The sequence below is a fragment of the Budorcas taxicolor genome, chromosome 15 (assembly GCF_023091745.1).
Source record: "Budorcas taxicolor isolate Tak-1 chromosome 15, Takin1.1, whole genome shotgun sequence".
NCBI lineage: Eukaryota > Metazoa > Chordata > Mammalia > Artiodactyla > Bovidae > Budorcas > Budorcas taxicolor.
Genome location: NC_068924.1, coordinates 38003425 through 38029821, shown reverse-complemented (window position 1 = coordinate 38029821; position 26397 = coordinate 38003425). Strand labels below are relative to the sequence as shown.

The following is a 26397-nucleotide window of genomic DNA, read 5'->3' as shown; positions in this document are numbered from 1 at the left end:
AGCTGAAGCATCTTTAATGTATTGATACAGTGTACCATCTCATGCAGGCCCAGGAGTCAGGTATTATCTAGGACCCCTTTCACACCAATGAGGGATAAGGGAGAAATAGTCTATCATTCTTTTCTATTCGTTGGGAAGTACCATCATCCATCATCAAAAGCACTAGAAAGAGGTTGATGAGGGATCTTGAAAGCAGAGCTGTGGTTTGTTGAAGGCCATTCACAGGCTGCACTGTGGGGAGGAGACAGTCCAGCTTTGGCCATCACTACCCACAAAAGCCCTTTGGGCCTCAGACAGCTGGGTAGCGAACCACATCTCACTGCTCATAAGTGTACAGCGGGGAGGAAGGAAAGAGCCAAGCGTGCTGGGAATGTGGTCGTTTCCAGCACAGGCCACTGTGAGGCTGCTGCCCTGCTTGAGCTCCTGCCCCACGTCTCCTGAAACAGTGCAGGGGGCCCTGTGTCTCACGGTGTGTGTGTGCGCAGCAGGGCACGCAGAGCTGAGGCCCCCAGTCCTTCCCCCTGATGTCTACCATCTGGACTCCAAGCTCCCACAGACCCTAAACTGAATGCAGCAAAGGCCACCTGATTCCTGCTATAATCCCCTGAGGAATTCTTTTGGCCCAGCATCCAAAAACACCCAGGAATTAGCTTATGTTTCTCATTAATTTGATTTAAAGCCTTTCTCCATTTTCAGAAAAAAATTGTTTAAGCCAGCATTTCAAGATAGTATGCTATTCGTCACAGGTTTATCTTACCAATGATTAGTGTTTCTCTGACTCTGGCCGCCATGCCTTGTCACTGGTATTGCTCATTTAGGCTACAGCACAGCCACGTTCATGTGCAAAGTCATGAAGGGCTTCATACTGGTCCTCATCTAGGCTGTCATGGAGGGGAAATAGCTTGTCTGGGCTCCTGATTCTCAAGCATGGAATATATGGCCTTCCAAGGTCTGTTGTGTCATATGTTGAGAAACCATTTGTTATAAAGAGTAGCTGAAACTAAAGTTTGCATATTAATTAGATCAAGATCAAGGGCATCTTCATAATAATGCCCATGTCACTCGTTGGCTATCTTGAGGGATTTCTGGATAGAAGGGAAGCAGGCAGGTTTTCTGAGAAACTGAGGCCACCCTGTGCTGGAGAACATGGTCAGTCATGTGTCATAGCAGTAAGAAGGCTGACAGCTGATGAATGGACCTCCTGCCTCCTGTCTCCTCTTAGGAAAATGTTCTTTGCTTGGTGTGGTCCTGACCAGCACACCTGGGATTAGCTTTTGTACATGTAGACAATGTCTGGTTCTCCTAGCTGGCCAGTGTTCCTGACATTAAGTCATAATAATATTTAATTATGGGTACAGCACATGAAAGTTAAAAATCCCACTGAGCACGTCCTAAGGGCTGTCAGGTTCTCTGGATGCTAACCATGGACTTTTAGCTCTCATCTCTAGTTGGAGAAGACAATATTAATTCCCCAGTTTTTCTGATAAGGATAATGGAGGCACAGTCAATAGTTAGAGAATTCCAGAACTTGAACCCAAGTCCACCTGGCTCCAAAGCCTGTATTAGTACCAAATAAATCATTTGCAGGGCCTAGTGAAAATGGGAGGTCCTTTGTTCAAAACTTCAGAATTTCAAGATGGTGACACTTGAATTTCACAGCACAGGGCCCTAACAATCTGCACAGGTCACACACTCATGAGACTGGCCCTCTCTACCCACCTTCCTAACCCCACAGAGAAACTCCCCTCTTCAGTCTCTGAAATAAGCCTGTTTCCATAGCTCTGCTCAGCAGTGCATCCAGCAGCCCAGCTTCTAGAAAAGTCAGACAGATAAAGTGATTTCAGGGTCCCTTCGCTTTCAAGCAACTCATGGTTCTAAATATTTTTCCCTGAAAGCACACAATTTATTTTTCTGTAAGCCAGGTAAGAAACAACATAAAAAAGGAACAAGAACATGAATCCTCCTAGAATATGAAAGTGTCCCCTGAATAACCAGGAACTTGTTTGAACACATCTACAAACTAACACAGTGTTCTCAGCCTTTAATACCTTATATCCTACCAACTGCTATATCAAAGAACCCGAGTCCAACCAGGATGAAAATAAAAAGGTCTCTTTTCCCAAGAAAGACATTTATATGCTTCCTAGCATTCTCTTATTATAGACTTATCACTCGCTGCAAGTTTCAAGGGCATTAAAAATCACAGCAGATATTGTTGGAGGTAAATCTTATGCTAATGGCTTTCAAACACAAATGAACAAAAATAATAATCCCATTAATACTGGGAAACTGTAATAATATTATTGAGCATAAATTTTAATGTCCCCATAGCTACAAAACACCAAGAAAATTAATGAAAAATTACAGCAGCGTTTTTGGCATTCATGACACTTATGGCCAGAGATAGTGGGGGAAGGGCAGGAGATAGCAGGAGACAGAGGCAAGTGGGTCCTGATGGGGACAGTGGATTAGGAATACCTAGAGAAGCCTGGCCTGGCAGGTCACAGATGAGTAACCTCAAGACAGGTGGAGGCAGTAGGGAATGGTAGATCACACCTGCAGGCAGACCCAGGACCTGAAAGTGAACAGATGAATATTCATCATTAGGAAAATGTTACACTAAGACCATTTTTATTTCATCAAGTATACATCTATGGCATGTGTACAAAGTGTATGGGCCCAAAGATGGTGCTCCCTTCACCATGTTATTCATGCTAGAAACTTGGGCATCACCCTTGATTCTGCCCCCATCCCAATTTCTTCCGCCTTCTCTCCTAAATTCCTCCAGGTCACTTCCTCAGTACCACAGCTCCATTTAAATCATCTCGTCTCTTGCCTGAATTGTTGCACTAGCCATCTGATCTCCCTGCCTCCAGCCCTCTTCCTGTTATTCATATTTCCCCACAGTCATTTTATAAAATATCCATTGGATTATGCCATACTCCCAATTAGAATGTTTAATGGCTCCTAACTGACCCCAGAAAAAAGTCCAAACTCTTTATCATAGCTTGAAAACCCCCCATGATCTGGCCTTGTTTACCTCCCCCATCTTATTACTTGCTGCAGCTCTAAGCTGAACCAGTGCAAAACCTCTTTCATACTCTCCAAAAGCCATACCTCTCTTGCATCTGGGCCTTCTGTCAGTCTAGAACATCTTCCGGCTCCCTTTCAACTGGTGAACTAGTGTTGATACTTCAGAACTCAGCTTAAATGTTGCTCTTCCTGGAAGCCTTCCCAAATTCTATGCAAAATTTATCCCCTGGCCTAGTGCTCCCACAACACGGGATACCTCCCCCATCATTACCATCATCACATTTACTGCAAATTCTTGTTTGATATCTCTCCTTCACTAAACTGCAAAGTTCAGAAATCCATGTTCTCCATCTCTGTATCCTCTGAGTGGGTATAGTGTTAATTGTTTCCTGCATAGATTAGTTCATTTGATAATTTTACTGAACACCTATTAAATAAGTGCCAGGTATTGGAAATCCAGCAGCGATGAGATCATTCCCTGCCTTCAGAGAGTCTACATTCTAATGGAGGAAACAATGGGGGGAAATGGTTAAATAATTATAAATTAAGGTAAGAAAAGAAACCAACAAGGAGTGGCATAAAAAAAAAAAACATTAGTAGGGAGGGACCTTGCTAGTAAGATGGTCAGGGAAGGTCTCTGTGAGCAGTGCCCATTAAGCTGAGACCCAAAAGAAAAGCATCGGGAAAACATCACTCTAGATGGTGACCACAGCAAGTGCAAAGACTCAGAAGTAGAAGAGAGCTTATTATCCTGGAAGAACTGAGAGAAGACTTGTGTGGCAAGAGAAGAATGAGTGAGGGGGAGTGTGGCTCCAAGTGCATGAAGGACACATTGTCTCCACGCTGGAGAGATTCAAAGATTGGGAGGGAGAGGTGGATATATAAATTACTATTTCCTTATAATGTACTTAGATTCTTTAGGGGAATCTCTGCAATAGCTGAGGAAATGAAGACATTAGACTGTGGCAGCTGTTGAATGTGCCATTCTCTGGGTCCACTTTCCCTGCAGACATGTTAGACACGTGTGTTTCCTGGCCCCTCCCTCTGGGGAGGCTGGGTCTGGCGCCCCTTCCTGGAGCAGCTGCAGCTCCCTGTGTGGTCCTTCTCCTAGACTGGGTGGTCCCTGCTTCATTCCTTCTCCATCTCCCAAGCATGTTCTGTGTCCCTGGAAGGTGGGCACTTGTTGATTTTCCCCTCTGCTCTGTTCTTCCTCATTCTGTTGCTTCATCATGGTTTCTTTTAATCTCTTCCATTTTAAACATGTCTAATTGTCTTACTCCGATTATTCTGTCACCTCAGGGTTTTAGGAACGAATGTTCCTTTGAATTGAACTTGCCCACTCTCCCCATCGCTAGTGTCCTTGATTGACTTTGGATTGTTTGCTCATCTTTAGCAGGTATTTTTCTTTGTTTCCTGTGACAGTCCTCTATGCTCAAGTTGTATTGTCTGCTCAAGGGAAGATTGTATTTTTTTTTCTTTCTACCCCAGTTTTGATGTCATTTCTCAGCTTCAAGTTGCCCACTGCCAGGCCAGTGGTCTGCACTTAAACACATGGGAGAGGCTGGGGCTTCTATTTAGTGAAGGTGGATTTTCATTCAAGGACCTGGATGAGAGCAACCTTCCTTGCCACCTCCCCAAATGACTGACAGAGGATTTTGTTATCCCCATTCACAAAAAGGAGAGTCCTTCAAAATATCCAGCTTGAGGCAGGGGTGTCTTGCCACACGTCACCTAATACTAGCTTAAGACCTCTGTCTTCTTGCCCTGCATGATTTTAAAACCTCTGGCTCCTGGGACCATACCCTGGGCCCAGTCCCAGGCATCAGCTCCGCTCACAGTTTTGGGTTAGACTTTTCTCCTCATTTCTGGCATCCAGGGAATTTTTCTAAACTCCCTTTTGTATTTTTGAAACTTCCACCTGCTATATTTGTCTAACATGTCTATGTGTTTGTAGTAGGAAGGAGACTTTTTGCATCAGCTCAGTCTTTCCTGCCTCCTGATGTCCACCAAGTATGTCCAGCACTTCATACACTGTCTCACATACAGTAGGTGTTCAGCCAGCGTCTGAATTGGTGAACCGACACACAAGCCAAAATGTCTTACTAAGTCATTGTTGTTGTGTTTAGTTGCTAAGTGGTGTCCGATTCTTGCAACCCCAGGACAGCCAAGCTCCCCTGTCCATGCAATTCTCCAAGCAGGAATACTCGAGTGGGTTGCCATCTCCTTCTCCAAGGGATTCTTCCTGACCCAGGGATCAAACCCATGTCTCCCGTACTGCAGGCAGATTTTTCTACAGCTGATGCATAAAGGGAAGCCCTATTAAGTCATTTAGTTCAGTTCAGTTGCTCAGTCATGTCCAACTCTTTGTGATCCCATGGACTGTTGCACACCAGGCTTCCCTGTCCATCACCAACTCCCGGAGCTTGCTCAAATTCATGTCCACCAAGTTGGTGATGCCATCTAACCATCTCATCCTCTGTCATCCCCTTCTTCCCATGCCTTCAATCTTTCTCAGCATCAGAGTCTTTCCCAGTAAGTCAGTTCTTCGCATCAGGTGACCAAAGTATTGGAGTTTCAGCTTTAGCATCAGTTCTTCCAATGAATATTCAGGACTGATTTCCTTAAGGATTGACTGGCTTGATCTCCTTGCAGTCCAAAGGATTCTCAAGAGGCTTCTCCAACACCACAGTTCAAAAGCATCAATTCTTCGGTGCTCAGCTTTCTTTATAGTCCAACTCTCACATCCATACATGACTACTGGAAAAACCATAACTTTGACTAGATAGACCTTTGTTGGCAAAGTAATGTCTCTGCTTTTTAATATGCTATCTAGGTTTGTCCTAGCTTTTCTTCCAAGGAGAAAGCATCTTTAATTTCTTGGCTGCAATCACCATCTGCAGTGATTTTGGAGCCCCCCCAAAATAAAGTCTCTCATGGCTTCCATTGTTTCCCCATCTATTTGCCATGAAATATGTACTGGGTACCATGAACTTCATTTTTTGAATGTTGAGTTTTAAGCCAGCTTTTTCACTCTCCACTTTCACTTTCATCAAGAGGCTCTTTAGTTCATCTTTGCTTTCTGCCTTAAGGGTAGTGTCACCTGCATATCAGAGGTTATTGATATTTCTCCCAGCAATCTTGATTCCAGCTTGTGCTTCTTCCAGCCCAGCGTTTCTCATGATGTACTCTGCATATAAGTTAAATAAGAGGGTGACAATGTACAGCCTCGACGTACTCCTTTTCCTATTTGGAGCCAGTCTGTTGTTCCATATCCAGTTCTAACTGTTGCTTTTTGACCTCCACACAGGTTTCTCAGGAGGCAGGTAAGGTGGTCTGGTATTCTCATCTCTTTAATTATTTTCCATAGTTTGTTGTGATCCACACAGTCAAAGGCTTTGGCGTAGTCAATAAAGCAGAAGTAGATGTTTTCTGGAACTCCATTGCTTTTTCAATGATCCAACGGATGTTGGCAATTTGATCTCTGGTTCCTCTGCCTTTTCTAAATCCAGCTTGAACATTTGGAAGTTCACGGTTCACGTACTGTTGAAGCCTGGCTTGGAGAATTTTGAGTGTTACTTTACTAGCGTGTGAGATGAGTGCAATTGTGCGGTAGTTTGAACATTCTTTGGCAGTCATTAACAAATGACAAATTAAGTCATATGGACTTTAGTGCCCTGGTTGGGCACTAGCTCTCTGCCTTGGCAAGGAGGGCTTGTTTTCCACTCTGGTTGTTCTGGTTCGAGTAAGCTGAGAGCCACACAGCACAAGCTTTATTCAGGGGCCAGAGAATGGAGAAGTGGGAACTAAGGTTGACAGGTTAACTTCTCACGCACCTGGCCAAGGGATTTAATTTTAAAGAATAAGACAAAGGGAGGAGGAGGGAGGCTAATGACAGCGAGGCATATGCATTAATCCATTGGAGAAAGTGCAGGACTCTTTCCAGGGATTGGGGTGCCATCCCCTTTTATCCTTTTTTGGTCCTTGATGTCAAGTCATGGCTGCCACTTGTGTTATTTAATATGCAAATATAGTAAAAATCAGCTGGTAATGAGACTCAGGCTCTGTTGGAAGTCTGATTCACTGCCATTTTGGTCCAGCTGGGTTTGTTTGTTTGTAGCTTCCTTTCTTATCTCAGCCCTTTAACTTAAAGATTTATGTTCACTTCTGCTAAAGGTGAGGGTTGACAGGTTTTGAGCAGAGACCTGGAGCATCTCTGGCAACAGCCTCTTGCATAAAGCCATGCACTGGGCACCCACTCATGAAAAAAAATACTAGGAAAAGACACTCCAACTTTCATATTTCTCTAAATTTGAAGCTTTCCTGACTGTAAGAGGTCAGATAATGGTGGACCCTCACATAGACATTGATTATTTCACCTTCAGGAGGCCTCACTTTGGCAGATTCCTTAAACCTGCCACCAGGATTATTATACCACCTATGGCACAAGAATCAATAAACAAGCTGACATCTTTTTTCTTTAAAGTTGAAACAATTTATAAGGCTCTGGGAACTAGTAGAAAGAGTCTGAGAATTTTCTTTTCTCATCTTCTTTAAATCATTAGAGACAAAAGATGCCTACAAAACTTTTGTTTTTCCTGATTTTTGATTTTCTAAACTTGTGGTCACTTTCCTCTAATTAAAATTGAACCATTGCCTGATTTCTGATATTTTCCATGAATCATGATGTTACCTCGTCTGACTGAAAAAGTCACACACACACACATGCACACATACACACTACCACCTTTTATTTATAACAATTTAATTCCAATGATTTTTAGTGCTTGTGAGAAATAGCACCATATAGTAGCTAAAAGCATTAGCTCTGAATCAAGATTCCTGGGTACAAATGCTAGTTCCAGGTGTTACTTAATGTGTGACGCTGCACAGGTTACTCAGCCCCTCTGTGCCTTGGGTTCCCCTTCCATGAGATGAGCGTGATAATATGCCAACCTCATTGAGTTGCAGTGAGGACTAATGGAGCTGACGGGTGTAAAGTGCTTGGAGCAGACCCTGGCCTGTAGAAAGCACTTACTAAAAGTTACCTGTCATCATCATGTCTTCATTCTTGGTCTCCATTTCCTCTTCAGGAAAGGGAAGAGCCCCTGTAGGAGCTACAAAAGTTAATGATTCTAAAGGTTCGCTTTCATCAGGTCAGTCCCCAGCCTGCAAGGAGGATACCACTTCTTTGCCATCCCCTGCCCCCGCCTGCCCCTCCCACCCCTGCCTAACAATCTTACCTCCTGATAGCCCTAGCTCTTGGTCCCAAAGTTGACCCAGTACTATTTGAGGACAATAATCACACCCTCATATAAAACAGGAGCCACAGCAAAACTCCAAGCTCATTCCAACTCTACTCCTGTGCACATGTTCTTTTTCCTTGGAATGGCTTTATCTGGATGCCCATAGTAGCTAGTTCAAGGCCACCTCCAGAACAAGGCCTCAAGGCAGCCCAGAACAGGAGCTCTTCCCATTTGCTATGCCATACCTGCTGGGGGTTAGAAATGCAGACAAAGCTCCCAACCCAAGGAAGGAGGTGGCCTAGTGAAGTCTATTTTTATACATACAATTTTAAAGGTTACTTTCCACTTACTATTACAAAACATTGGCAATATTCCCCATGTTATACAATACATCCTGAGCCTATCTAATATACAATAGTTTGTACCTCCCGTTCCCCACTTCTTTGCCCCATCACCACTGCCCACTGGTAACCACTACTTTGTTCTCTGTATCTGTGAGTTTGGTGAAGTCTCTTCATTGTAAGTAACAGAAACCTGTTAAAAGTAACTCAAGAACAAAGGAAAGTTTATTGTAGGGAGTAAATAGAACTCAGGAGAACACAAGTTAGTACTGAGTGCAAAAAAGCCTAGTGAGAGCTGTAACCAGAAGACATCAGGCTGAGAGAACCACTGACGCCCTCCCCTCCCCTCCCCACCCTGCTCCACCAGCCTAGAGTCACATGGTCTTTTCTATGCTCTTCTATGTGAATTTCTTCTACTACCCTTTCTCAACAGATCTGCTATCTCCTCTTACTTACACTGCACATGGCCGCAAATGGTGGCTGTATAATTTCTCCCTTGGCTTTTCATAGCCAGAGTGGTGTTGGGTAACTCTCAGTTGAAATACCAGAAAGACTGTTTGATCATTGGAAAGTCTGGGCATGGGTGCCTCCTGCATCAGATATCTATCTTCTCTAATCAGCAGTGGACCTCCATGTAAAGAACCACAGAGTATAATTCCATTCAGGGGTGGTTGGTAGGGCAGTTTTTACGAAAAAAGGAATTGGCAGTAGAAGGTAAATTGATTGACATTTCAGGACAGCAGGAGTACATTGGCAAGAAGTAGACCAAGTCATTGAAACCCAGACAAGAACCAAAGTTTGGGGAAGGATATCGGGGAGGAGTACTAAAGAGAACAGCTGCTCAGCACAAAGGAGAGAGATCAATAGAACCTTAGGACACAGAGCTAAGCCAATTGGATGAGAAATACTGGGTCTAGAGATTGGTTCAGCCATTGAGGAGGGACCTGGGGATATCCCTAGACCTAAACATAAAAGATTTGGAGAAATAGAGATCAGAGAAAGGTGATGGTGGTGAAGGGCACAGTCAAGATCATTTACTCCTACACTGCATTGCATTTATCTGCTTAAGAACCAAGAAAACAGTACAGGGCAAGTAGATATGCTCCCTAAGTCTTTGACCTTGAGTAGATCACCTAACTTCAATGAGCCTTAGATTTTTCATTTCCAAAATGGTAATCATTTTGGAACATGAACTTAAGCAAACTCCAGGAGACAGTAGAGAACAGGGAAGCCTGGTGTGCTGAAGTCCATGGGGTCGCTAAGAGTTGGTCACAACTTACTGACTGAACACAACAGCAATCTTGATATGAACTCCATATATTGGTTATGAAATAACACACATACAGTGCCTGAAGTATGACCCAATTGTACTCTTAGTATTAGGACCAAAAAAATAAATAAATTTGGAGGATTTGTAATCCCCTTGTCCTCCCATCTTCTAAGAAGATGCTATGGTTTCATTGGGTGGGAATGCAATTGTCAGGAGAGGTAAACTGTGCTAAATAAAAGCTGCTAGAGAAAGTAGACCAGGAAAAAAGAAGGGAGGGGAGAAGTAAGGCCAGTAAGCTGGGACAGAATTAGAATTTTAAAGTGTGAGAAGAGACATATATGAGCAGCTGCCATTCGGATTGGAAATGTAGATTAAAAAGAAAGGTCCAGAGAAGACTTTTAGTAAATTTGATTTCTCAGAGAAGAGACATCTAAAGAGAATTTTTAGCAGTGCACTTTGCAGAACATTGTGTGGTGTAATTAACCCTCTGTTGGCTCCTCAAGATACATTTAGTAAAGACCTGCAGTGCTTTTCCAGCCTTCTCGGAATCAGATTGGGTAGAAACTTTAGGTTGTTACCTGCTGCACACAGTCCCCAGGTGCCTAATTTTATTGGGGTTCCATTAATACTGTTATCCACACCTCTTTTGTCCTTCACAACCTCATTCAAGGCTTAATTCCATGGAGTGTGTAAGTGGGCACTTGTGGTTGATAGGAATAAAGTGGTACCAGGGGTGGGGGTGGGAAAGAAGCTAAATAAAGATTCCCAGTCACAGACACTTGATACAGAAATTAGAACATCATTTGAAAGGTGGGACTTCAGTCATATGAAACCTCTTGTTTTCTTTCAGTTGAGCCTTCAGACAAATCTAAATCACAGTAGGACAAGCAGCCAAAGTGATTCAGTGATCCCTGTTCTTTAATAAAACTGGAACAGGCTGCCTTTGCTAGAAGGAGGCAGACTCCTGCTCTTAGCAGCATTTCCTGACTTCCACAGCTTCACATCAGAGCATCATCAAGCCCTGGAAATTTTTCTGAGAATCTCTCTATGGAAGAAATGGGGGATGGTTTTATTCAGAACTTATAGATTATTTAGCTTCCTAAAAATCTATTTTTATAGCACCTGAGCCAAAATATTGCAAACAGAAGGCAAATTTAAACAGGGAAATAATTAATAAATTGTCAAGATTTAGAGACAATTTGGCAATAGCTATCAAAAATTGTACATTTTCTTTCTTATCATGACAAAAAAAAGCCCACATAACATAATACTATGTCAACCATTTGTAAGTGTATAGTTCTGTAGTGTTGACTGTATTTACACTATTGTGTGTACATTTTCTTTATACCTTGACATAGTAATTCTGTATCTAGGAATTTGTCCTTCAGAAATATTCTCACACAAGGTATGTGAGGAAGAATACTTACCGCAACATTGTTTATAAAAATAAGAGATGGAAGGAAGCTATTTTTTAATCAATAGGTGGCATATTAAAAATTCTGGCTGCTTCTATGTAGTTAAATACCATGCAGCTGCTCAAAGGAGCAAGGCAGATGTATATGCACTGATAGAGAAGGCTCCCTGGTATATTTACGAGGTGGGGAAAAACGGAAGAGTGTCTCCAGCTAGCTGCCATCTGGGGAAGACACAGGTGGATTAGAGTCAAATGATTATATGCACATATAGAATTTTATGTGCATAGAATACTTCTAGGTACACACGTCAGAAACTCAATATCTCTAGAGCAAACTGGGAGAGTAGGGGTCAGATCTGAAAGGTGTATTCACATCTCACTATATGCCCTTTTGTACTGTCTGTACACATACATGTTACCTGTTAAAGATGTTATCTAAATAAGCAAAGAAAACTTTAATAAGTGAATATTGCAAAAAGATCAGTACTTCAAACTTAGCCTATAAATTTAATATGCTTCCCCCAAAACATAATTTTTAAAATTAAACAGGCTGATTCTATGGAAATGAAAAACGTCTGAAAGACAATGATAGGGGTGGGGGAGAGGCAGTAAGTAGAGAAGACTAGCCAAACCAGATATTAAAAGCTAAATTCTAAAACTACATTAAATAAACCTGTGTGACACTAATACATGCATAAATAAATCAATAAAATATAATAGGAAGTCAAAAAAAGACACAAATTTATTTTAAATTAAGTGTAAGGAAAAGATATAATTTTCTGTTTCTTAGAAAAAGATGAATTATTTAATAAATGGTATTGTCACAACTGAAAGTCATGGAAAAATGCAATTTGCTCCATACTTCAATCCTTAAACCAAACTAAAGTCCAAATGTATCAAAGGTTTAAATATTTTAAAATGAAGATTTAAAAACATTAAAAGAAACATGAAATCATTTTATAATCTAGGGCAAAATCCCTTCCAAGCATGTCACAAAACTCAGAGGGTATAAAAAAAAGATTGATAAACTACAAGCATGTTTTTTATTGTGGAAAATATTTAAAGACTTTAAAGGTGAAAGACAAAGTGTGGGAAATGTTTGTAGTCCATACAATAAACAAAGGGCTGATTTCTTTAGTGTGTAAAGAGCGCATACGGTTCAATTTTTAAAGAACAATAAACCAGTTTTTAAAAATGATCAAAACACATAAGTTTTAAGATATTTTAAAAGATGTTTCATCTCATTTATGATTATGGAAATGCATCTTTATTCCACAGAGCTATAATTTTTGATCTATTGGACTTTCGATAATCACATGTTGACAGAAGTGTGAAAACACAGACACAGTAATGTGCTAACCGTGGCAGCGCTGATTGGCACAGTTTTGTGGAGGGCACATTTCTCTGCCTCGCACTTCCTATCCAGAAACTTATATACACAGATATACTCACATGTAGGCACATGCTACTTACTGAACACTGTGTATAACAGAAAAAGTAGAGAAACTTAAATATCTATTAATAGGGGACCAGTTTTTAAAAAATGAGAAATTGAGATTAAACATTATCAAGGTAAATCATTTGGTTAAAAAAGAGATTGCAACAGAGTATTTCTAGTGTATTTCGCTTGTGGTATCACAGGATATACCCTCACATCTTTTAAAGGGCATGTGAAACTATAAATAGCAGTTGCCTCTGGGGTAGGGACCTGAGAGCCTGGAGATGGGAAGGATAGGTTGGATGAGAATTTTGTACTGTGTCTTTGGGTACATGGTACAAAATATCTGTTCAAGAAAGTGACTGTTTTGTATTTGAAATAATAAATAAGCCAAACAGTGAAGCTTAGGAATATTTAAGAGACACCACATAAGAAAGTACACTGTGTGTTCTTGGTGAATTATTCTTATCTTGGTGACCAGCAGAGCTCGTCTAGACTCTATTCATAGTGTCAGGCCCACGTGGTACCAGTATGCCCCCAAATCCCACTGAAGACGTGGTCCCAAGGACTGTGCTGGGCAGAGGTAAAGATTTATAATCCTGGTGGCCAAAAGTAGTTGACTCAGAGAAAAAGTGTGAATCACGGCCAAGGAAGAAAGCAAAGGTCAGAGTTGATGCTTAGCCTTAGGTCTGAGGGGTGAGGCCACGAACTGAATGATCCAGGAAGCCCAGACAGTGAGGGAAGGACAGCAGAGTGCCTGAAGCCTCATCTGGTGTGCTGGCAGCCACAAGGCCTAGAAGGGCCTCATATCTTAAGGATCAGAGAGGACTGGCCAGATCTTTCTCCAGAAAGACTCCAGAAGTGATCTCAGATCTCTGCCCCCTTCACCTCCAAACTACCAGATAGTGGTCCTATGTGCTGTAAGTGCTGAATGCCCTGCAAAGAAGGGCCCTTGTCTGAGGATTGTCCCACGTTCACAGGCCTGAGTCCTGCAGAGGCTGGTGTGAGCCTCCCTCCTGAGTACATACCTTGTGGACAAGGGCCTGTTCACAGGACATTTGCAGTCAGTGTGCGATGTGCTAAATCCAGAAGTTAAGAATCTATGCTCAGTTGCTCAGTTATGTCCAACTCTTTGCAACCCCATGGACTATAGCCTGCCAGGCTCCACTGCCCATGGAATTTTCCAGGCTAGAATACTGAAGTGGGTTGCCATTTCCTACTCCAAGGGATCTTCCTGACCCAGGGATCAAACTCATATCTTTTGCGTCTTCTGCATTGGCAGGTGGGTTCTTTACCACTGTACCACCTGGGAAGCCCCAAGTTAAGAATAAACATTTAGAAATAGCAATTTAACAACATCCAATGGCTCTAATAATTAAAAAATCAGAATGTGGATACAGTCTGCAACGGATTTGACATTTTAAAAGTGAAAATAAACTGGTCTTTTACTAGAGTTGAGAAGCATTGTCCTAGAGGCAAGGAGTATTTTTGAATCATCTTTACCTCCAGTACTGGTGTCAGGGCCTGAAATATCACAGATGCTAATAAATGTTTATCTGAAGTTACCACAGTCCACAGATTTTTTTAAATAATCAAACTGAGGCTTGGAAAATATATGTGACCTGCCCAAATGCCAATGACAACACAGAGTCTTGCCCCAGGACACCTGGCTTCCATTCTAGAACTTTCTCCTCTCTCTGCTAAAAGAGAGGAGGCATAGACAGCCCTGAAAACTTCATCCTGTTGTATGTACTGAAAAAACTTGCCTAGTTTTCACCAAACTGTGTCTGAGACAGTTTAAATTGTCCAATGAATATTTGCCATCTAGTGGTAAAAAAGGTGTATGTATCTTGTATAGACCATTCATTCATTCAATGTCAAGCACCATGTTTGAGAAAAGACTTGTCCTGAAGCAGCTCAAGGTCTCTTTTTGTTTGTTTTGTTTTGTTTTAGTAAACCATGTTTATTTCTGTCTTTCTACTATTTTTCTCATAATTGTCCTCCTTTAAAAAGATATTTTTATTTTTTATTTATTTTTTTAGCCACAACTCAACTTGAAGGAATATTTTTTAATATAGATTTATTTATTTTAATTTTATTTTTATACAAATACTTTCCATTTACAGTTACTACAAAACATTGACACAGACATAGGTGACTACAACACAGTGCAACTTGGACCAGAAAAGTCAAGTCCAAGGCACATGGGGAAAACACAGAGCAGAGCCTTCCCTGACCTCAAGGAGCTGAGATTTCACGAGCAGCATTAAACTCAGTAAATCTTGATGCTCAAAAAGCATTAGCTCCTTTCTTGTCTTGCTGGACCATCAGCACCAGGATAGCAATTTTTATTGTTGCCTTGTTTGCGTGAGGATGGACTCAAGAGTTGAGCATGTTAGGAATGCAGCCAGTTCATGCCCTTTGGCTGAACTGGGTAACTGTCCTGAGAACTATATCCTCAGCCACCTCTACTTCTAATCTTTGGGTCTGTTTTGAGAAAGTGTTGTTCACTTCCCGCTCTTGGTCAGAGCATCTGTGGGCTGTCCCTCCCATCCATTCAGTTCTTCAGCTCTCTCATCATGAAGGTATTCCCCATACAAACAAATTCTCCTAGTCCATCAAAGATGCCCTCTGCTGAGCCAAGAGCCACCACCCAGGTGTCCAGCTTGCCTGCAGTGAGTGATGTATGGCATAAGGGAGTAGGAAACAGGCCTGTAAAGGGAGGTTAGGGTTGCTTCATGAGCAAACTTGAGTACCAGGCTGCCGCTGCTGAGGTTACAAACAGACCAGTAGGAATAGGCCATTGAGGATTTCTGAGCAGGGAAGTGACCAGGCACAGGGGTATGCGTTCATTCAACAAATAATTATTGACATCTATTGTGTGCGAGGCACTGAGGGAGACCCCATGCTGGGCTGTAGAAGCACAGATGTGGCATAAAAGACCGAGTGTGGAAGACACCTCAGGTCACCCCCCTGTGTTGTAACGTACTGTCCACCCCATGCAAAACTTAGAGTCCTTATTTCAGAGAAGGAAAGGAATCAAATGGTCCCTGAAACTCCATAGTCTACGCACTAAACTATGGAAATTGTAGTCATATGTTATGCTTCCAGCTGCTCTGTAACTATGTAAACATATCCATTTTTCCTTAGGATAGACACAGTTAAGCAAACAAAAGAAAGCACAGGAGCCCCATCTCATGGAAGAGATTCTGCTGGCTTCTCAGTTTCTGCCTCCACATTATCCCATTATGTCCCCTTGACACCACGTAGCCAATGAGGTTTACAAGAGAAAAGAGCGAGCAATTACAAGCTGACAAGCTGCATGTTATGGTAGAGTTGTGTACTAAGTGGTACTAAGGAGGAAGTATCCGTTCTGTCCATTTCCATCCTGAATGAAGGACCTCACAAATCATGAGCTGAATTTTGAGGGATGAAGAGAGTTTGCTGGGTAGAGAAAAAGGAAGGGCACACCAGGCTGTGCAGAGGTGTGTAATACCTTCATGAAACTGTAAGTGATGGGAGAGGGTTAGGAGATGGAGTAGAATGGACACGTTCATCCACTCGTTTTTTCCATAAAGGTTTCCTGTGCACCTATTATGGGCCGTGCCCTGAGGGAATCAGGAAGGCACAAGTGCAGAAGACACAGAGCTCACCCTGAAAAGGCTCAAAGACTCCGTTCATTTAGGCAGAAAACCCCAAAAGCAGTGCTTTATCTCAGAAGAGGAAGGCTTGAGGAAGGAAGGCAGATGATTCTTTCAGTCCTTCTATTACTTTTCATTCTCTTGTGGCTTAGACCCTCCATTTACTGAGTGTCTACCCTATGCCAGGTGGCATGATAGATTCCTGACAGACTAACCTATTTCAGTTAAACTTCACAGCAACTCTATAGAGGTAGTTATTATTGATTTCATGTTCCAGACGAGAAAAGCAAAGCCCAGAAAAGTTAGGTAACTAGCCCAAGGTCACACAGCTAAATATCAAGAGTACTGAAATTTTGAGTTCTTTCCTTTTTGCTGTTGTTTTTGCTTTTCCTCGTGTTATTTCTCCATCCATTTAAGACTTTCGTTCCCCATCTGTATCTGTCAGAATTCCACCCAGCCTCACATAGCTCACTCTGCTTTGATGCCTTTCCTAGGTCCAAGCACATGTTGTCTCTGCCTCCTCTGATCTTCCAGACACCCTGCATAACACTTTGGCCCCTTCCCTGCCTCATATTATGGGGGCGGGCAGGCAGGGGCTGCCTTTGGAAGAACTACTACAGCATAGGCTTCCAGCTGAGCCAGGCTCTGCCTTGGACAGCCCTCCCTTCCTCTCCCCAGTAGGGCTTCACATACAGCTCATAATACCTTAATAAGTGTCTATTGAATTAAGCAGAACACTTTAGCCCGAGGTTCCCTGCCAGAAAGGCTGCTATAAGCAAAGCCAGCCTTCCTACTTCTTTGTCTCCACAGCTACCACCAGTTCTCCAAACTACAACCCATTTCCAGTAGGCTCCAGTTATAGTAGTTCTTAATTATCTTCCTATTTAATGGCAAAATAACTGCTTCATTAATCAATGGGTAAAGAAAATCAAATGTCTATTAACTAGCAAGCCAATGCTGTCCCAAAGGACATTGATTCTTGTATGTTGGAGCAGCCTATTCATTGGGAACCACAGCTCTTGAAAGCAGCATTCTGGGGGAGTGCTGGGGGAACTGGAATCTTTTTCAAAATAGCCATTAAATACAGAGTAACACATCAGGTTCTTATTGGGGTTTTTTGTTGGGGGAAGGGGAGGATAGGGAAGAGGAGATTATTTACTTGGGGTACTACGTATTCCATAGGTTTCATAAATGCATACATTTAACCCATAAGCACTGACAGGCATGTATGTGTTATCTGGTACAAGATTATTCTTTAAAATGTAATGAACTCTGCAGAATATATTCAAGAATCATTGCAAATATAAAAGGTGTGCTCATCTGGCTGATGATTTGGGATCATGAGTGCAAGTATGATTGGGGCTTTCAAAATGAAGTTTTCCTCTATACTGATGTCCAAACGGTTTTCTTTTTCAAATTGGTTTACTGATCATCTAAAACTCATCCCTTCCAATTATAGTGACCCCAAACTTGAGCAAATATACATGCATATAAGCGTTCATGTTTATTTATCAAGTACATAGAATGTACAATCCTAACTGCAAAGAAGTGGGACTAAGTGAACTCGAAAGCCTCCAAAATGGGGCCTAAGACAGCAGCAGTGTTTGTTTCAGGGTGGGTGTATGGCCTGCACCAGAGGTTTATTTTATTATCCAGCCCCTAAGGAGTTTGGCATTCTTTACAACGTGCATCCTGACTCACTGGAGTCTAGTATGTTAGCATCTAATATACTTTTGCTACTTCCAGGACAATGCAAGTACCTTAGACTACTTGAATTCTTCTCACTTCAGTGACACTTGAAGTATTATTATTGCCAAATAATGAATTTTACACATACTTAATACTGCAAAGCTAAATTCATATTGTTTTGTACAGTCAATAATCACTGAGTGTCACCCCCATATTAACTCTTTCTGCTGCTCTTCATTTCTTTTTACATTTCCATTTTCCTTCAGGGACCATTTCTTTACATCTTTAGCATTGCTTTTTTTTCTTTGGACAAGACAACAGTATTTACTGTGATGTATGTTCTCTGACTCTGACCACACCCCCTTCCCAGATCTACCCTCCACCCAGCTCCTCCCTGCTCTGTATTCCAGGAGGCCCACCCCTTTAGACTCCATCACCAGCCTCTCTTGTTCTGTGGCTTTTGGATGAGATCTTCCAAAGGACACACCAGCAGGAGATCAGGGGGCAGGATAACAGTGGGGTCAGGGTCCTCAGTTTTCCCATCTAGCTATGATTAGCAGTGGTATGTTCTTCTACCTAAGACACAGCTCTTGTGAGACGCCCTCCTTTCCTGCTTTTTTGAAATAATTATTTATTTTAATTGAAGGCTGATTACTTTACAATATTGTATTGGTTTTGCCATACATCAACATGAATCCACCACGGGTATACACGTGTTCCCCATCCTGACCGCCCCCCCCCACCTTTCTCCCCGTACCATCCCTCTGGGTCATCCCAGTGCACCAGCCCTGACCATCCTGTATCCTGCATCAAACCTGGACTGGTGATTCGTTTCTTATATGATATTATACATGTTTCGATGCCATTCTCCCAAATCATCCCACCCTCTCCCTCTCCCACAGAGTCCAAAAGACTGTTCTATACATCGGTGTCTCTTTTGCTGTCTTGCATACAAAGTTATCATTACCACTTTTCTAAATTCCATGTATTTGCCTTAGTATACTGTATTGGTGTTTTTCTTTCTGGCTTACTTCACTCTGTATAATCGGCTCCAGTTTCATCCACCTCATTAGAACTGATTCAAATGTATTCTTTTTAACGGCTGAGTAATACTCCATTGTGTATATGTACCACAGCTTTCTTATCCATTCATCTGCTGATGGACATCTAGGTTGCTTCCATGTCCTGGCTATTATAAACAGTGCTGCAATGAACATTGGGGTACACATATCTCTTTCAGTTCTGGTTTCCTTGGTGTGTATGCCCAGCAGTAGGATTGCTGGGTCATATGGCAGTTCTATTTCCAGTTTTTGAAGGAATCTCCACACTGTTCTCCATAGTGGCTGTAGTAGTTTGCATTCCCACCAACAGTGTAAGAGGGTTCCCTTTTCTCCACACCCTCTCCAGCATTTATTGCTTGTAGACTTTTGGATCGCAGCCATTCTGACTGGTGTGAAGTGGTACCTCATTGTGGTTTTGATTTGCATTTCTCTGGTAATGAGTGATGTTGAGCATCTTTTCATGTGTTTGTTAGCCATCCATATGTCTTCTTTGGAGAAATGTCTGTTTAGTTCTTTGGCCCATTTTTTTATTGGGTCGTTTATTTTTCTGGAATTGAGCTGCAGGAGTTGCTTGTATATTTTAAGATTAGTTGTTAGTCAGTTGCTTCATTTGCTATTATTTTCTCCCATTCTGAAACCTGTCTTTTCACCTTGCTTAGAGTTTCCTTTGTTGTGCAGAAGCTTTTAAGTTTAATTAGGTCCCATTTGTTTATTCAATCCAAGAAGAAGATATAACAATTATAAATATATATGCACCCAACATAGGAGCACCGCAATATGTAAGACAAATGCTAACAAGTATGAAAGGGGAAATTAACAATAACACAATAATAGTGGGAGACTTTAATATCCCACTCACACCTATGGATAGATCAGCTAAACAGAAAATTAACGAGGAAACACAAACTTTAAACGATACAATAGACCAGTTAGACCTAACTGATATCTATAGGACATTTCACCCCAAAAAAATGAATTTCACCTTTTTCTCAAGCGCACACGGAACCTTCTCCAGGATAGATCACATCCTGGGCCATAAATCTAGCCTTGGTAAATTCAAAAAAATTGAAATCATTCCAAGCATCTTTTCTGACCACAGTACAGTAAGATTAGATCTCAAATACTGGAGAAAAACTATTAAAAGTTAGCATTGCTTTTAAAGAGAATTTGTAAGCAAGAATTCCCTCAGTTTGTGTTTGTCTGGAAATGTCTTTCCTTTGCCTTTGTGTTTTTTTTTTTTTAATTGGAGGCTAATTACTTTACAATATTGTAGTGGTTTTTGCCATACATTGACATGAGTCCGCTGTGGGTGTACATGTGTTCCCCATCCTGAACCCCTCTCCCACCTCCCTCCCCATCTCATCCCTCTGGGTTGTCCCAGTACATCAGCCCTGAGCACCCTGTCTCATGCATCAAACCTGGACTGGTGATCTGTTTCATATATGATAATATGTGAATATTATCTGAGAGAATAGCATTGAAACATGTATATTATCATACATGAAACAGATCACCAGTCCAGGTTCGATGCCTTTGTTTTTAAAGGTTCTTTTGAAAAACTAAGTTGGCAAACATGAACCCCCCTCCCACCTCCCTCCCCATAACATCTCTGTGGGTCATCCCCATGCACCAGCCCCAAGCATGCTGTATCCTGCGTCAGACATAGACTGGCGATTCAATTCTTACATGATAGTATACATGATAGAATGCCATTCTCCCAAATCATCCCACCCTCTCCCTCTCCCTCTCCCTCTGAGTCCAAAAGTCCGTTATACACCTCTGTGTCTTTTTTGCTGTCTTGCATACAGGGTCGTCATTGCCATCTTTCTAAATTCCGTATATATGTGTTAGTATACTGTATTGGTGTTTTTCTTTCTGGCTTACTTCACTCTGTATAATCGGCTCCAGTTTCATCCATCTCATCAGAACTGATTCAAATGAATTCTTTTTAACGGCTGAGTAATACTCCATTGTGTATATGTACCACAGCTTTCTTATCCATTCATCTGCTGATGGACATCTAGGTTGTTTCCATGTCCTGGCTATTATAAACAGTGCTGCGATGAACATTGGGGTACATGTGTCTCTTTCAATTCTGGTTTCCTCGGTGTGTATGCCCAGCAGTGGGATTGCTGGGTCATAAGGGAGTTCTATTTGCAATCTTTTAAGGAATCTCCACACTGTTCTCCATAGTGGCTGTACTAGTTTGCATTCCCACCAACAGTGTAGGAGGGCTCCCTTTTCTCCACACCCTCACCAGCACTTATTGCTTGCAGATTTTTGGATCGCAGCCATTCTGACTGGTGTGAAGTGGTACCTCATTGTGGTTTTGATTTGCATTTCTCTGATAATGAGTGATGTTGAGCATCTTTTCATGTGTTTGTTAGCCATCCATATGTCTTCTTTGGAGAATTAAAGATTAAAAAAAGAAAAAAAAAAAGAATAATGTGATGAACACCTGTATACCCACAACCTACTTAAGATGGAAAGAACTACTGTATCAATTATCTATTTCCATGCCAACATGTAGTGGTATAAAACAATAAACATTTATTATCTTCACTATGTATAAAACAGTTACCTGATGAGAACCTACTGTATAGCTCAGGGAACTCTACTCAGTGCTCTATGGTGACCTAAATGGGAAGGAAATCCAAAAAAGAGGGGATGACCTAGAGGGGTGGGATGAGGGGGTGGGAGGGAAGCTATAGAGGAAGGGGATATATGTATACACGTAGCTGAGTCACGTTGTTGTATGGCAGAAACCAACACAACATTGTAGAGCCATTATCCTCCAATTAAAAATAAATTTAAAACAAGCAAAAAAGAGGGGATATATGTATACATATAGCTGATTCACTTTGCCATACAGTAGAAGCTACCACAACGTTGTAAAGCAACTATACTCCAATAAAAATTAATTTAAAAAAAGAAAAAAAAAAAACTAAGTTGGCAGTTATTTTTCTTTCGGTATTTAAAAACGTGATTCCTCGGTCACTGACTTTCATTGAGAAGTCAGATGTCAGTCTCACTTTGCTCCTGTGAAGTTAATATGTCTTTTTCTATGGTTATATTTAAGATTTTATCTTTGTCTCTGGTTTTAAGTACTTATATGCTGAGATGTCGTTTTGTTTGTATATATTTAATTTGTTCTTTGGGGGTTTCATAATACTTTTTGAATCCATGGTTTCATATCTTTTGTCCGTTTGGGAAAATTCTGACAAGTATTTCTTCAAAGATTGATTCTACCCAAACTTTCTCTCTCCCCTTTATCTGGGACTCCAAATACATACATGTTAAATTTTGCCATCATTTCTCATATGTTTCTTAGACTTGTTTCCTTATATGCTCCATCTCTTTTCCTTCCAGACTTTAGTCTGTATATCCCCTAATCCTCTCTTCTTCTGGCCTAAGCTAACCATTAAACCTGTTAGTTCTTAATTCCAGTGATCATATTTGTCAGTTCTAGAATTTTCACTCAATTCCTTTTTACAATTTTCAGTTTGTTGCTAAAATTTTCCATTACAATTTCTGCTTCTGAAACATATTAATCAATGTTTTTGTTAAAATCTAGCGTTGAGAACTATAATATCTGGATCGTATTCTGTTGTCTTTTTTCTTTGGTCGTTTCCTTATACATCTGATAATCTTTTTACTGACCGTCAGACATTGTGTATGAACAATTGCAGAGACTCTGGATGACATTGCCTTCCTTCACAGGTTTACTTCTACATGTAGCAGGCAATTCGAGTAGGGCAGATCACTTTAATTGTCTTGAGTTGGACGGTTGTGGAGCTAAATGTCAGCCTTTGCGAGAGCTGCTTTAGTATGGTTCACCCCAACTCTGAGAGTGTAGCTCTTCTGAGGCCCTAACTGAAAGCCTGGGGATCCTCATGCCTTCTGGTTGAATCTTCTTGAAATATGAGGCTGCTGAAAGCTCTGTTCAACCTCTTAGCTACTCCCTTCTACTCAGATTTGCAAGCTTTCAATACTGTGACCCTTACAAATCAGCAACTACCACAGAAGGAAGGCAGCACCAACTGGGGGCTCCCTTCTCTGTCCCACCTTTCCCTCCAGGATGTTGGCTCAAGTCATTTTTCCTCTTCAGTCCTGTAAGATTGCCAAAAGTTCTGCTCAGTTTCTCAGCCTCTCAGCCTTGTATGGCTGAGGAAACACCCAGTGCCTGGATGGGGGAAAGCAGCGCGGAATATCTGACTCACTTCTGTGCATTTCCCTCCTCTCCCCGACCTCAGCCTTCAAGTCCTGGCTGCACTGAGAGCTCTCCAGCAGTTTAAACCAAGTTGTTTCATTGTGTCTTACTCATCTTTTCTAGTTGTTCTTGGCAGGTTATTGGTCTGATACAAGTATTGTTGGAGGTGAAGCCAGAATCTCTTTAAGCATTTGGGTTTGTCTCGCTAGTGTAAGCTGTGTCTCTGACATCAGTTTGATCCTTTGTCTGCAACCAAGTCTCACTTTCTGGTGTCAATACTAGTGTGCTAAAGTGAGAAACTCTATGTCTTTTCACCTGCAGTTGTTTAACATGCCCTTTTAAGTTATATTTGCTGCATAAATTATATATGCTATTTGTTTCCATTCCTTAGTTACATTGGAAAATACAGTATTACACCAGGTGTGACTTCCTTCAGCATGAGTGTCTTGGCAAAATTCTGCGGTGTGAAAGGAGCTTATAGTGCTCTGGTACTTTGATTGGCAGACTTTCCTCTGAGTTGATGTCTGTCTCCTGTGAATCAAAGCACCCTTTTTCTGTCTCCAGTGTCTTATTCACATAAAGGAACCACCTGCTCCTGAATTTGAACTCAGTCTAGTTGCCTTGGAGTTTTGCTTCCTGATTTATTGGTGCCCAGTGCACTGATGCCCCATGCTCCAGGAGATAGTGAAGGAGAGGGAAGCCTTGCGTGATGCACCTCATGGAGTCGCAAAAAGTCAGACACAACTGAGTGACTGAACAACAAGCGCATGTAAGGGACAAATTTGCCAAGTATGTCATTATAACTGAGAAGATTATTTTTTTTTTTTTTAGTTTTACTTACTATTGGCTGTGCTTGGTCTTCCTCACTGCTTGCAGGCTTTATCTCATTGCAGTGAGCGGGGGCTGCTCTCTAGTTGGGCTGCACAGGCTTCTCTTGTCACACAGCACAGGCCCTAGGGCACTTGGGCTTCAGTAGTTGTGGTGCATGGGTTTAGTTGCCCCAAGGCATGTGGTATCTTCCTAGACCAGGAATCAAACCCGTATCCGCTGCATTAGCAGGTGGCTTCTTAACCACTGGACCGCCAGGGAAGTCTGAGAATTGGGTTTTGGTTTTTCCAAATATTTAAACTCTTACAATAATTTTAAACCCTTTATGGATTTAAAATAAATAATATTTTATAGTAGTCAACTAGTAGGACACTGATTTATTCTTACTTCTAAGAAGTTGTGAAATTGTGTCACTTTTCTCAATGTTTGTGACATTAGATATGAGTCAGGAATTTTTAAAGATTTTCTCGATGCCTTTGAAAAGAAATTATATTAAAATAAATATTTTGCTGATTATATACAATGAGCTATGTTGACTGTATATTGATCATCAGCTAATTCTTAGATAGAAATGTCTAGTGTGGTAAATGCCCTCTGATTCAGCTCAGTTAGGAGTAAAAGTTGATTACTGTCACCTAAAACAGATTGTGTTAAAGCAGAGACTATAAAAATTAAAAATGAGTATGAGAGAGAGCTTAACTTAAATCATGTCATCTAAATTTTCAGTTGCAAAGATAAATCACTCCAAAAACTCAGCCTTGATTTCCAGTTTAGACTTTATGAAAGCGAATCTATAATTTAAAGATACTTGCAAAGCAATCTGAGTGCAGAATCCCTAGTTTTCACAACCTTTCCCAATATTTAGCAATTATCTTGCCTTCACCTTAATTATACAGTATTTTTAGCAACTTGCCTTTCAAAGCAGTCGTAAAATAACATCTTCCTTTTCTCACTCATTTCTTATCAATTTCGAAAATATAATATAAGAATAAGTGACATGAGGAGGTTTGGGAACTAACTCAGCTTCCTCTTAGTCAACATACAGCTCTACTGCAAGAGCATCAAGTGTGCAGCTGAAGCAAGCGTAGCGTGCAGCTGAAGCATTCAGCATGCCGTGGGCTCTGTCAGCACCGCTACAGGGGAATGACAGGCATTGCTGAGTCCTGCAAGGAGCTTGAGTGGCAGATTGCTAAGAAAGTTTCTCCAGTACTGCTAATGAGTACAACCCATTTTGTTCAGGCTTGGGTTGAATCTGTGTCTCTTTAAACTCACCTTCCTTGCCACCACCCCTCACATGCCTTGGCACAGTTTCAGAATGATTGAAAATAGCTTTTTCAGCAACCTGTAATACTGCCTAAGTTTAATAATGACAGTGAACTTTATGTGTGTTTCCAAGGGCCAGATTCTCACCGCTTTGTGTGGATCATTTCATTGAATCTTCACAACCCTATTAAGTGGTACTATTATCCTTGTTTTACACTTGAGGAAAATGAGGCTCAAAGGAGTGAAATGGCTTGCCCGAAGGGTTATAGATAGTAATGATAGATGCAGACTTCAAGTTCAAGTCATCAGAACCCATGCCGTTACATACACTGACTGCATCCCTTGTCCCAGAACTGGAGAGTTGGTGATGAATTCAGGAGCTGATGCTTTCCTAGTCTCTAGTCCTCTTAATTCTCTTCCCTGCCAGAACCTGGCAAAGTGCAGGGTTCCGTCATCCTAAGCTTCCTCTTTATTCATTGATCCTGAAGACATCCTTGTGAGCTCTTTGTGATTGGAGGATTTTACTGTGATCACTATGGTAACATAGGGTAAGAGAAAAACTGACAAAGAAAAACGACAGAAGTTCCCAGAAACAACACATTTGAATTCTGGTTCCTGAGCTACCATTCTTCATGGCCTTGCTGTGATGGGAGCCAAATGTTTCCTTGAGCTGTTACCCTCCATATTTAATCCCGAGAATGGGACCCCCAGTTGCCTCTGCCCCTTTAGCAACAGCCTTACTTATCCCCACATCCACAAAGGCTCCTTTTCCCAGCACAGATGCCCCCTTGTTAATGGGAGTGGTGAGGAGCTTGTACTCTAAAGCCCTTCACACTGGGAGGAAGCTATTTCCTGAGAACTCTGCCCCCTACACATAACAGCAGTAACCAGCTCTTTGGGCCTAACCTGATAATCACTCTTTAGGGCTAAATAGCATGACTTTTGGAAGAGCTTTGTTAAAATGTC

The 26397-nt window shown here is 41.5% G+C and overlaps 1 protein-coding gene across 1 annotated transcript in view; it reads left to right on the top strand.

Moving 5' to 3' along the window:
• SPON1 (spondin 1) overlaps positions 1-26397 on the top strand; it is a 310259-nt gene that overhangs the window by 180023 nt on the left and 103839 nt on the right. The window lies entirely within an intron of this gene.